Source organism: Euprymna scolopes, chromosome 11, assembly GCF_053919585.1.
Source record: "Euprymna scolopes isolate OS-2025 chromosome 11, ASM5391958v1, whole genome shotgun sequence".
NCBI lineage: Eukaryota > Metazoa > Mollusca > Cephalopoda > Sepiida > Sepiolidae > Euprymna > Euprymna scolopes.
Genome location: NC_136492.1, coordinates 106627069 through 106641958, shown reverse-complemented (window position 1 = coordinate 106641958; position 14890 = coordinate 106627069). Strand labels below are relative to the sequence as shown.

Genomic DNA, 14890 nt, shown 5'->3' with positions numbered 1-14890 from the left:
TTTATTTAATAGTTTAGGTGCCAGGCGTTGCTCGGGTGTTTGGAGGTGTGTGTTAAGCAAAAAAAAAAAAAAAGTAATAGTAGACAGGCAGGTTCGAATTCATGACGCGAAGGCGGAAAAGAAAATGAAAGAAAATCTGACATCATTATCGATGTCTCCATGACGTGACCGGAAGTCAAAAGTGTTGAAATTAACCTAAGTCAATCCAACGGTGACGATGACTTGCTAAAATGTCAGTGAAAAAAATCGACCCTTCCTTATACAAAACGGCCGAGTTTAGGGTGAAGAAATTAATGTTTTCTGGCCATTTTTTTATATTTGTAGTCCGAGACGTCGAGCTTCAAAATGATACTGATCATGTCAGGATCCGTCGCCTCTGTCGAAAGTTTTTGCAAGACCTACAAACATACATACATACATACATACATACATGTAAACAGATAGGTGAGATTTATATTATAGATGTCATTCTCCTACTCTCTTTCTTTTATATTGTTGTCGCTACTACTCCAATGTCTCACCCTATTCATCCTCTCCTCCCACAATTTAAAACATTCAATATGCAAACTACCAAGCAAGATTATGAAAGTTCGCTTAACTATTTGTTTACATCTCATTATCATAAGAGGTAAAACAATTTGGTTGGCGGCTCATGTTTCCTCCTTCAATAAGTGCAAGAAGCGCAAGAAGTGAAGCCCACAAATACTTGAAATCAATCGAAAAGACAGTGATATAGTAAACAAAATATGTTAACATATAGCTTACATGCCTGAAGTTATGGGCTTAGTGAAGTTAATTTTGTACAAAGAGTCTTTAAAAGCTGCTCTAATATTTAGAGTCTATTTAATTTTGTGTAATTAATGAACATTATGAATAATGTTTAGAGTGTTTGTTAATGTGCTGGGAAGCCGGGGGAGAAGGGTTCAATCCTTGGTCAGGTCCTACCAAAGATGAAAAAATTGGTACTTTATTAACCCCCTTGCTAAACACTCAGCATTATAAAGTGAAGATCAAGGATAAGTGGAGTAATCCTGAAAAAGCAATGACGCCCCCCCCCCTTACATCATGGTGTAACATAGTGTGTGTGAGCACACGGAAAGTATCAGCAGCAGCAAAGGATGGACATCATGTGAAAAGATTAGCAGCAGCAGCAGAAAAACACGCATATGCAAATTAGGAAGTGTGTGTGAGAAGAGGAAGGAAAAAAATGAGTAAAAATGCAATACGTGCTCGGAGGGAAAGAAAGTCGACGTCAAAGGAAATGGATGTGCAAAGTGAAGGTAATTAATGGCTGGCTGCGACTAGTGTGGGGTTGAAGAGGAAAAGTGTACACAGGGTGAGATGGACGATGATGAGAGACTTTTAAGTGGTGTCGAAACAATTATAACGGCAATAAAAACTTCTGTTGAGAAAGAAAAACTGCTGACTCGGATATTTTATTTATCTGTTTTATTTGTTTGTTCCTGCGACAAGAGTAATGGCCATGTTACAATGGTAAGGTAACCAGTAAAAAAGAAGAGTTCAGATCGTCCTCAACTACGGTCGACCAGTGAGACAGAGGAAAGAGGGTTAAGAGTTTTAGATTTCGCCTTTTATGTACTCGGTCATGCGATTGAGAGCTGCCTTGAGATTAGACAAGCCAGGGAGAAAAGGGATTTCAAATCTCGAGTTGTGAAAATTAGCTCCTGCCTGTGATTGTAGCGAGTTTTGGCTACTACAATTTTGAGTGTTATTCTTACAACGTTTCGGCCAATGTAACCTCCAGCCTTCTTCAGGTACAACTTGTTGGACTTAGGTATCTTTCTATCAAACCTGGGAATCTGTAAAGAATTTCGAATGGAACCCTTTATTTAATCCACAAAGGTAGCATGCTCTCATTCCGTCAACCATGACCATATAGAAGTTATGTTTAGCAATACGCACCTAAAAAAGTTATAGGTTACATTTGGCCGGAATATTGTGAGAATAACATCCAATAAGAGAACAATAATACAAATTATTAATCATCTCATAAATTCAAAAACATTGTTTTATGTTTAAAGTAAATTATTTTAATTTGTTATTTCCTAGGAATCGGTTTCATTTATGTTATGGAAGGTGACGGTGGTTAACGACTCGGACTAACAACCTGGGTGTTCCAAGTTCGAATCCAGTTCGTTCCATAAAAAAAAATCACTTTTCTTAGGATTTTTGCAACTTTCTCATGCTCTCTCCCGTAAGTATCTGATGTCTTTCTAGAAATAATTCTGACTACAAAATTATCGGGGAAACCAATGCCAACAATAGAATATTAGGATTTATACGATATGATAATGATGATTTGTCTTATTTCTAAATATTTTTTGTGTATCACCATTTTACAATGAAAATAAACAAAGAAATAAAGGCTCTTGCTTGTAAGTAAACTTTTCATTTCTGTACTCATCATTTTTTTTTTGTTTAACTAATTCCCTGATACATGGTAATCGAAGTATTCATAATCTTTTATAATGGATGTACTACGAATCCCCACCTGCACTAGATTTTGAAGGCTTAAGTTTCAGCATGCAAAACTTACAGATGAATTTATTTTGTAAACTGATTGACTTGCTTGGACCCTAGTTCTCTGCAACCATCTGTCCAATGCTCGAAATATTGAACTGTTGGCCTGAGGACACTCGTAATTGATATTTGTTCAAACTCGTCTTCTTAGAAGCACAAGTAAGAATATTGACGACAATAAGTCAATAATTAATTGGTAATTGTTAAATTAGCAACTTAGTTGGCGGCACATTTGGCTACAGTCCAATATTAGAACCACCGCACATATCAAGTTTGAAATCTGTTTGACAAGAATCTAACTTTGATGATATATTTCTCAGATGAGATATATCTACCCTGTTTACACATTTTGAAACGTTTTTCTCATCTTGAGTTTTGTGATTTCTTGCACGTTTTAGTGACATGTCTTCTTTGGGTGCTTTTACTGTCATTGGTATAATCTTTTGTGAATTTTTTAATGAACCTTGTACTTAAATTATTGGAGTAGAGTGCTCTCTCTCTCTCTCTCTCTCTCTCTCTCTCTCTGTATTTTCTTCCTTTTAAATTGAACTCATTATCATTCATCATTTCATCATATTCAGTTTGATGTCTATTTTATATACAGGTATGGCATGTGTTGGACGGTTTTTAAAAATTGACTTTTACATGTACCTATCTCTTGCCGGGTCTTTATTTATCCCTCTTTCTTTCATATGAATCATCATCACTTCTTCCCATTTTTTCTTTGGCCCACTTTCGCTAACTGAACTTACTGCCTCAACTATTCTACATCTAATAACAACTCTCATGCATTCTACAATGTGACCATACTATCAAAGTGTCCTGTTCTTGCCTAGAGGTCATTTATGAATATTAGGAATAATAAAGGTCTAACGATAGACCCCTGAGGTACTCCCGCATTTATATCATATTGTCTAGATGTACGACTGTTGGGGACAACCTGGATTTTTCTCTTACTTACGAAGGATTTGATTATGTTTAGTATTCGTCCAGTGATATCGTATGATCTGACTTTCCTGAGAAGACCAGCATGTTATATCCTGTCAAAAGCCTTAGATATATCTAGGGCTACCGCTCTCCCTCCCCTGTTTTGTCCAGTGAATGGCATATACGTTCAGAGATTACAGTTAGGATATCAGCTTGCCTAAATCCATATTGTTGATCGGTCAGAAGTTTAGCATCTGTAAGGTATTTTTAACAATGGTGGGGTCATTCTACTGCTCCAGTAGATATCTCACTGCTGATGCAATTTTCTACCTGTATAAGAGCTAAGTATATCACATCTGGGCAGGATCTGCTAGAAGCAGCTTATCCTGCCTTGACAAAGTTCAAAATAGACTTTGTAGCCTAGTGAGGGATGCCCTTTTCTTTTCCCTGCAACCTCTTTCTCACAGAAGAGATGTTGCGAGCCTATCTCTGCTTTATCGTTATTTTCATGGCAAGTGCTCATCTGATTTATGGTCCACCATGGCCTGACTTTCATGAAAAACACTCATCTACCTGAAACCACTATCAATAATCCCCCCCACTCTTTATCTGTGCCTAAACCTAAATGTAGATTCCATGAACAAAGCTTCTTTCTTATAACTGCACGCCTATGGAATATTGTTCCGTTTTCCTGCTTTTCAACTAACTACAATATGGTTGTCTTCAAGTCCAATGTGAACAAGTTCTTGATGAGCGATCCCCTTAAGTAACCCAATTTACAAAATTTCCAATACCAATGATTACTACGACATTTTCCCATTGACTACTGTGCACTCATTATCCTCTAGTGGCCTCTGGGCCTTGATAAGTGACGATTCCTTTGTAAAAAGAAATAATTATAATACTTTGACAGTACATATGCTAGCATTGGAACAACACAGGGAAGATGAGCATAGTCACTGAATAAGGATGACACATAAATTTGTGAAGCTGTCTATATTTTTAAAAACAATTAGAAGCATCGATAGAACATACTAAAACAATCTTAAGAGATTGAAACATTTATAAAGTTCACCGTCCATGATGCTTGCTCATTGACTGCGATCAGAATCTCTAATCCCTAGAGAAGCTAATGTCTTTCTACAGAAGAATCTTGAATGAAATACAAGGCCCCCTTAGTCCATTGCTTGATCTGAGGTACCACAAAGACATTTTCCACTAGCTTCCTTGCGCCGGCATACAGTGCAGCCACTTCCATTGAACAAGTATAAATATGCATGCAAGGCATGGGTATTCCGTCTAGTATGTAATCTATCTGTTTCCTAAACTTTCTTCCTTTTTTGATATACGCTCAGTCTATATTTTCTTGTAAGTGAATTGTTAATTCAACAATGTAAATCTTTTTTAAAATAACAAACTAGATTACCGGATAAAGAATCCTGGGTGGTTAGCATGATCCCAGCTGGAAAAGTGAGTCGATACTCAAAATCTACCGCAATCCAGATCCGGATCATACAACCATCCACTCCATTAATGCAGATTAGTACTTTTCTTCTTTTTTTTCTTTCGAAAAGCAACTGCCAGAATGTTTCCTCCTTTTATGAAATCTATTTTTATTTGAGGTGTAGATGAAAGTTTATTGGCAGCTTCTCAACATATGTAATGCAATATACAAGTCAAAGTCTTGTATTTCAATCATTATGATTTCAATGCCAGATTCATTTAGCTGGTTGGCTGAATTATCTGATTTCACTGGTCATGATAGTGGGGAGGGGGGGGGGCAAACCACAAAGGTAGATTATCTATTTACAACTTAACATATTACTGATCCCTATCTATTATAATAAATCGTGTCATTTATATATATATATATATATATATATATATATATATATATATATATATATATATATATATAACATAACATAACTTTATTTTGTCAAATTTTTCAACTTAGAATTATGTCATAATATATATAACAGATCGATATTTGATTTTGACTAGATAATATTTTGTTATACTATGTTGTTTGGCCTAAAAAAGGGCATTTCGCTTAAAAAATTTTGTTTTAACATGGTAGTCACCACTTATCAAGGCCCAGAAGCCACTCAGGGATAAGGATTATTGCATGTACAGTGATCAATGGGATAGTATCGTAGTAATCGTTAGTATTGGAGATTTGATAAAGTGTCTTACTTGAGGGGGTGGTTCATCAGGAATTTGTTTATGTGGGACTTGAAAACATCCACGTTGTAGTCAGGTGGGAAACCGGCAAACGGAAGAGAGTTTCACAGGCGTGCACTTCTAAGAAAGAAGCTTTGTTAATGGAATCTATGTTTTGATTTCGGCACAGATAAAGAGTGGGGGGAAATTTTTGACAGTGGTTTCAGCTAGACGGGTGTTTATCATGAAAGATTGGCGAGGAGGGACCAGAGATTGGAGCTCAGACGAGCACTTGCCATGGAAATAACGATAAAATAAAGACAAGCTGGTAAAGTCTCTTCTGTGGGAGAGAGGTTGCAGGGAAAAGAAAGGGGCATCCCTAACTAAGCCATGAAGTCTATTTTGTACTCTGTCAAGGCAGGATAGGCTTCAGTTTTTTTTATAAAATTATTTATTACGGTCTGGAAGATTTATAAAATAGGCACATACACTCATACACTAAACAGAAATTTAAGTTTATGTCATTAAAAAACGTTTTATCTTATCCACTCAATTTTCACTATAGGATAAAAAAATTACATTTTATTTCACATAAATATAAGCACATTCATTTCTTAAAACCTGATTTCGTAATATTAGGTGAACATTTTTAATTTAATTTAAATCATTTAAAGTTCTGCATTAATCTAATGTTTTCAGTAGCTGTGATTGCAAATGGTAACCCTACAGTAAATAATTTTTCCAGTCTTACATAAAATTATATTATTCATATTATTTAGATTTGGTGCAATGGTCAGAATACTTGGAAAAATTCAATTGTAAAGTGATATTTTCCTGAAGGTTCAATCTTCAATATAGGCAACCGAAAAATACACCTGCATATTACTTAGGACTGCTATCCAGTTATGGCTAACAGAACGAGAGCATGTTACCCCTGTGAAGTAAATAAAGAGTTCTGTTTGAAATTCCGTGCAGATTCCCAAGTTTGAGAGAAATATTCCTGAGTTTTACAAGATAAACCTGAAGAAAGCTGGAGGTTACATCTACTGAAACGTGAAAATGACACCTAAGATGAAAACAGTAGTCCAAAAACTCCAAATAATCCAAATTAGCAAGACCTGTGGATATTCCATAGGGGACTCGTTCATATGTAATATATTGATGTTGGCATTTTGTAGATGTTCAGTGTAAATGGAGACGCTCTGATATTATTTTAGCTCTTTTGTTAAAATTGCAAATGTATTTATTTAAGCTAGCAGGAACGCCCGGCATAGCCCAGTCGTAAAGTACGATAAAATATGATATTTTAATTGTTGCAGATTTCGTATATATTGTTATAGAGTTAATGTTCGATCGATTTTTATATGTTATAAAGTTGCCATTTCAAAAATAAAAAATATATCCATATGACTTGGTGTATCAACTTGAATCGAAACTGAAACCAAAACTTATGAAGAAATATATATATATATATATATATAACTTGAATTCCTTCAGCTATAATTGAAACCGAAACCACAATTTATGAAGAATTCTGGATAAAATTATTCATAGAAAAATAGATTACTGGAGTACCATCAGCTATAATTGAAACCGAAACCAAAACTTATGAAGAATTCTTGGTGAAATTGCTTAAAAAAATAAATGACTTAAGTGCCATCAGTTATAATCGAAACCGAAACCAAAACTTATGAAGAATTCTTGGTAAAATTATTTATGAAAAAATAAATGACTTGAGTGTCATCAGCTACAATGAAAATCGAAACCAAAACTTATGAAAAATTCTTGGTAAAATTATTACAAGAAATGGAAATTCATAACAATTAAACGACAGCCACCCAGATGTAAGCGTGACACACAAAATAAGTAACACACACGTTATCCTATTAATATAGAGATAACCAATGCTCATCTAAAAAATTCAGAAACAAAAAACTATATTAGATATATACGATTAATAATTCATTATACGTCGTATGAAAAAAACCCCAGATAAGTTTGAGTTTAAAAAATTATTCATAAATGTTAATATTTTTCTTCTTACATAACAATGAGAAAGAAAAAAAAACGAGCACTTCACTTCGATTATAGATTTTCCATACAAGTCATTGCCTGTTATTGCTCACTGGTAAAAACAGATGCTCCCTGGAATCTGAGTACCAAGTCTCCTTGAAATTTCAGTTCCCTTTACTTCTTTCAATTATTGTTGAAAATCACGATGGGTTCTCGCAGCAATTTTTTACGTTCTTATTGATAGCAACCATTGTTTATTTTCTGAAATTTGATGGACAACAAACCTTCTTAGGGGTCCAGTACTCTCTGTATCCTTCTTCTAAATTGTGCTCTCTCTCTCTCTTTTTCTATCTTTCTCTCTCCCTCTCTCTCTCTCTCTCTCTCTCTCTCTCTCTTATCAGTTTTTGTATCCTCCTAGATTCTTCACAACCAATTTATGTGGTACTAATCGATATTAGTGCCATCAGATTAAAAAAAAATATTTCTTTCCGGTGGGTTGCCTAGCATGAGATGGAGAATTAGTGTCAGATTATGGGACCTTTCTTACATATCTGCCCCGAACATATGTATATATTTTTAAATATTGCTAGCTGTTTTTCTTTTTCTTTTTCCTTTTTTTACCATGATATTATATAGGTCACCCTCGGGTAGATTTTAGCACCTATTGGTCTTCCTCTAATATTCAAGAGTATTACTACATAGGGAGTACATTGAGCTCCTTAATCATGATAAAGGTAAATTCATCTCTGAGAAAGAAACTCTGATGAAAACCAAACCAGATATAGTGGTGTCAGCATGGAAGTAGTAAGGCTTAGAAAACTGCCATGAGAATGCTCATGTCAGTGTGCAGTCTGGTCTAACCAAAGAAAGTGAAACAACAACAAAAAATTATATTTCAACTTAAATTTCTATGACCAGATGGCTTCTGCACTTGAAGATTTTTTTTTATTTTAATATTTCGGTTGTTTCATCAGCTTTGTAGGATGTTCTCATTTACTTGCATCTCCATGAGGGCAGAGACAGACACAAGATTGGTTTTTAAATGTGAAGAAAATCTAGCTCCCCATAAATGCAACACTCTGAATTGAGACAAGAGTAAAAATTGCTTCGGTCTAGAAGAATTGATCGAAGATAGAAATGATGAAGTGTAGTATCAGAACATATACTGCACTTTGCTCCTAGCTAAAAGGCAGTGCTTTGTATGATTTCGATTCTTCACTCAATTTTGATTTCTCCTTAAAACAGTTCCTAGTGCTCCTATCACAACGGTTTTATTACTTTGCACAATTATTTATTTTACTTATTACTGGAGGGAATTGGTAGAGTCGTACGTTCTCAAGACAGATTAATAACAAATCAGAAAAGTTTAGCTGATTCCGCAGTCTGCTGCATCAACAATAATTATTACAACTCATAATCTCTTTGCAATCCTTTTCATTCCTATAATCTTCAGATCAATCCAATGTTTTAAGGAAATAGATCAGCAAACAACAATCTTTTCTGTTTTCCTTTTCAATAAGAAAAGATCAATTCTTTGCTTTGCAAACGACACTGAGAAAAAAAAAAACTGATTCTATGCAAGAATGTTGCAATGAAAATGAAGAACATGCTTAACCTCTTTTTTGTCGATATCTAGTTCTACCCGGATTCATGCTTGCAGTGATTCTTGAGGACAAAATTACAAAATCTTTTAACAGAACACCAAATCATATATCAATGACTTTCCAACCGTCTACTGTACAATAAAAAGCAATGTGCATTTATTTGTATATATATATATATACTAGCGGCTAGTTATATATATATATATATATATATATATATATATACTAGCATATACATATACTAGTATATAAATATACTAGTATATATATATATATATATATATATATATATATATATATATATATATATATACTAGCAGACTGCTCGGTGTTGCTCAGTTGTGAATTACGCTTAAATATGATATTTTGATTAATACAGACTTCGTATTTATTATTATATTATACTAGCATTTCAGCTCGGCGTTGCCCAGGTGTTTGGATGTGTATGTTGAGCAAAAAAAAAAAAGTGGTAGTAGGAAGGCAGGCTCGAACCCGTACCGCAAAGGAGGAAAAGAACAGGGTAAAACCTAACGTTTATGCTGTTACGACCACCGCCAAACCGGAAGGATATTTTTAAAATTAAGGCTAGACAATCTAAAGGAGAGGATAACTTTAAAAAATATCGGCGAAAAAAGTGACCCCTCCCCACCTGTAGAAAAGTGCCTAGTTGAAGGGGAAGATATTAATGTTTTTAGCCAATTTTTCGATACTTGTCGTATGAAAGGTCGAACTTTAAAACGATACTGATCTTGGTAAAATCGTCGCCTCTATTGAAAGTTTAAGGCAGACATGCAAACATACATACATACATAGATACATATATATATTGGTAACTAAATATTTTCGACCCAAACTGATGAAAAAGCTTGCCCTATATCTGAATACCCTTTATGTAAAATTTCAAATATTTAGACCAGAAATTGTCTGAGTAATTTAGAAGAGACTGCAGAGGTCAATTTTTTTTAACTTTGACCCCTATTATGACCCCTTAAAATTTATTGTTTTGGGCTCAAATCAAGTTATTAAGTTAGATCCATGTCCAAGGAACCTATATCTAAATTTTCAAGTGCATAGACCCAAAATTGTCGGAGGAGTTTGGTAGAGTTCTCAAAGTTCAAATCGTTCAACTTTGACTCCTTAACAGCCACATTTCTGGCCGAAAACAGACCACATCGATTTTCCCAAATCTCAGTACCCTGTATATCAAATTTCGAGTCTGTAGACTAAAAATTGACAGAGTTATTGCGTAGGGAAATGTACACAGATATACAGACACGTTCACTTTTATAGATATATGGATTAAACCCAATATATAGTAATGATTTAAAAAGTGTAAAAAAAAGTGACATGTGCGCCACCACCAAGAATCGAAACCAAAACGTTTAGCTTATGATTTACTTTTTCCTTTGACGTTAATGCTTGAGCTATGAAGACATGTTTGCTGTATAGCTAAAAATTAAGACATGAATCATTAGCTATTACGTTAAGCATGTATATTCGTAATGCCATTCAACCTTCACCTGGCAAATTCTATTTTTTAATTCTCACACTTTGGCACCGGTATATAGAAAGAGGTTTGTGTTTACTATAACTTTTTACGCAAATATTACACAAGTATAAATCATGTAGAATATCTGCATGAATATAATTCCATGTTATAGTTAACTAAAGATGATCACCCCATAAGAAAACCGATAAAAACTGATAGGGAATTAATTAAAATAAAAGAATATGCAAATTAGCTAGATCTTTTGCAACCCATATATAACGATGTTGCATTTTTTTTTTATAAATAGAAAAACGAGTTTTTAATATGAATATCAATACAAAAAAAAACGACAAATTTATAGGAATATATTAATAATATATATATATATATATATATATATATATATATATATATATATATATATATATATTCCTTGAGCTCACATGTGCAGATCATGATGTTATATGCATAAGATTAATCTCGCCGTCTAGACATTTACAGTTGTTAATTTCGCGGTTCACATTGGCTATGTGGTTTGTTCCTTGCTAATGGAGTCAGATATGACTTTGTGACCGAGTTAAAATTTCCGGGCCACTGTAATCGTAACTCCCTGCACTAATGATTCCTAAAAAGATGAAACACTAGTGTCTGTAGGTATTAAAAAATAATTATAGCAGTAATTATATATATATATATATATATATATATATATATATATATATATATATATATATATATGATGGACTCTCCCATCGATTTTGATGTATGAGCTTCTGCCACAACTAAGTTGCTCGGAAATCCACACAGATGATTTGTTTATAGTGGTGAAGGCTTTGTGTAGAACCAGTCACACTTTTTGGCATTACTGCTAACCTTTGTCAGTGCAGAGAACTGCCACAGAAGAGAGTATACAGTAGACCTCAGGTTTTTCCTTCTAGATACATGTCCTAACAAAGACTGGAGGTGCCTCTCTCCTAGTGAATTAATGAATTTAGTGATTTATGGCATAATCACGTTGACACACTGGTTCACACGAGATCACCAAAGTTAAGCAACGTTGAGCCTGGCCAGTACTAGATGGGTGACTATTTGGGAAGGCTAGTCGCTGTATGTACTGCGCTGAGTCGTAGAAATTTCCAGGTTGGTATCTTGGGGCCACATATATATATATATATATATATATATATATATATATATATATATATATATATATATATATAAGTGTTGGGACGATTAATTGGAATCAGAATCGGGAATCGGAAAAATCGTAGGGATATCGGAATCGGTATCAGAATCGGAAAAATTAGTACCTACTTTCCGATGTCAATAAATGATTTTTTAATTTTTTTTTATTTAATTCTGTTAAAATCAAAATTTTCCACTGCTGGTAATGATAATAAAATAATAAATATTCATTGATTTTTAACTAATAGTAAAACTAAAATCTATAGATCATCACTTATAAGTGTATTTTTTATAAATATTGGAATCACCCCATTACTAATATATATATATATATATATATATATATATATATATATATATATATATATATATATATATATTTCTGAAAATTCAAGTTTACAAGTTGAATAATTCTATAAATTTAAAGCGAGTATAAATATTAATACTAATCCTAACCAGATGACAAAGTTCAATATTCGAGATAGAGCATTGATATAAGAAAACGAATTTGAATTCTTATCTATATATATATATATATATATATATATATATATATATATATAGATATATATATATATATATATATATAATATATATATATATATATATATATATATATATATATAATATATATATATATATATATATTATAAGGGATTCACCACTTATCAAGGCTTGGATACTACTCGAGGATAAAGGCTAATGAGTGTAAAGTGGTCAGTGAGACAACAGCTCAGTGATCAACAAAAATGGCAAATTGGACTATTTAAAGGGGGCGGAATAGCAAGAACTTTTCACATTGGATTTGAAGATGACCATGTTATAGTCAGTTGGAAAGCAGGTCAGTGGGACCTATGCATATCAGAAGGATGTTGTAGTTTACTTGAAGCATTGTGTGTAGTGTGAAAAGAGTTGTGTTTGAAGGCTACGACAATGAAGTCTTGTAGAAGAACAGCGTTAGGTATGAGATGAGGAAGCAAAGAGGAATAATGACAATATTGAAAGATTTTAATAATTTTCAATTATAAAACATTTATTTACCAACACAACGGTGAAAAGTTTGCAAATTTTCAACAGGAAGAAAAAGAAATATGTGCAATCACTTGGTGTATGTGTTCATGGAAGCCAGAAGTCAGGAGTGAAGTTACAGATCTGCATTTTATTTAAATTATTTCTGAAATATAGTTCAGCATTAGTAGTTACCCACAGCAGTAATACACAATCCCCAACTAACCCCTTATCACAGACATGACAAACATCCTTACATTAAATGAATCGGATCTCCTCAGTTTAGGCCCCAAATTCATAACCACACAGAAATTAAATGACAATCATACCACATTAGATCACTACATGCCTTTAATCAGAGCTTACAGAACATGCATAAGATCAACAACAACACCATCACTATTGAGAACACCATCATATTCCCTACATAGCAACTAGACCGTCCACTACACCCTCCTTCAGACAACCATGATCTAAACAGCAAACTCACAAGATTTAAGCGCAGCATACTATCCATCATACAATGAGAACAATCTACCGTCCGGTTCAAGCTCACAAGAATGCAACAACTTACTCTCAAGCACCTACAAAAAAAAAATTAGTATTTCTACCTGCCGACAAACACAAATAATTCTGTATCATCTCTCAAAATACATATAAAGCCTTGGTACTAGAACACTTCAACAACAAAACATTGTATGCACCCACCACAAGCATCTCCCCTACAGAAATAGAAAGTCCAATAAATACAGCCTGGAACCTAATATGCAAGAGAAGGAACCTCCCCAATAAATGCAAACGAAACGTCATTATCAGAAACAGTAGACTCCCCACATTTTACCATCTTATAAATACACACAAGAACAAATAAGACCAATTGTTTCAAACGTAGAGGGATCACTTTATAAAATCTCCTGCTTCCTTTCATAACTGCTGAAGTCTCTACTCTCCACCTACCTAGGACACGTTAGTGGCTCGGGTGTTATTAACAGACTACATACACTACAGCCTCCAACGCTTACAACACAACAGATAGACGTTCAGCTTTGATGTTGTATTTCTCTGTAAACATCTGTACCAGCACACCCAGCTGTAAACCTTATCACAAACTCCATTGCTGACAACAAAGATAGGAAAAGAAAAGTGAGAAGAGAAAGAGCTACATGGACGATTTATCAGAATAATAAAAGAAGAGAGCCATGAAAGTACCTAGATGTGGCTAAGAAAAGGACACATGGACAGAGAAACAGAATCCTTACTGACAGCTGCACAGAACAATGCAATTAGAACCAAACATATTAAAGCTAAAATAGCTAAAACACAAGAAAACAATAAATGTAGACTCTGTAGATAGAGAGACAAAACAGTGAACCACACAATAAGAGAATGCAACAAACTAGCCCAAAAAAATATCAGGAAGGCACGACTATATGGGGAAAGCAGTTCACTGGGAACTCTGCTGACGACTACACCTCGAACATGCTGATTAATGGTTCAAACATCAAACCAGAGAGAGTGCAGGAAAGTGAAGGCAATAAAATCCTTTGGGACATGGAGATACAAAAAGATAAACCCGTCCAAGCAAAAAGACCGGATGTCATAATAATAAACACAAGAAGAAAAGAAACTGACAAATTATAGATTTTGCTGTCCAAACAGACCACAAGGTAAAAATCAAAGAGACAGAAAAATAAAACAAATATGCAGAACTTACCAGAGAACTTAAAGAAATATGGAACATGAAGAAAATCAATATAAAGCCAATAATTGTATGAGCACTAGGAACAGTCACAAAAAACTTGGAAAAATGACTCAGAAAAATCAGAATCAATGGGAAAACTGTGATTATGCAACAAAAGGTAATGCTGAACACAACTGAAATCTTGAAAAAAACCCTTGAGTGCAGAAACTAGTTCACATGAGTGATAAATTATAACCGGGCATATATAAACTACAAGAG

The 14890-nt window shown here is 34.0% G+C and overlaps 1 protein-coding gene and 1 non-coding gene across 2 annotated transcripts in view; one reads left to right on the top strand and one right to left on the bottom strand.

Annotated features, from left to right (window-relative positions):
* Nucleotides 1-14890, bottom strand: part of LOC145288040 (voltage-dependent calcium channel subunit alpha-2/delta-1-like) — a 190070-nt gene that overhangs the window by 94289 nt on the left and 80891 nt on the right. The window lies entirely within an intron of this gene.
* Nucleotides 4370-4472, top strand: LOC145288489 (U6 spliceosomal RNA). Its single transcript, XR_013869295.1, has one exon. It is a non-coding gene; the product is annotated as a U6 spliceosomal RNA (small nuclear RNA).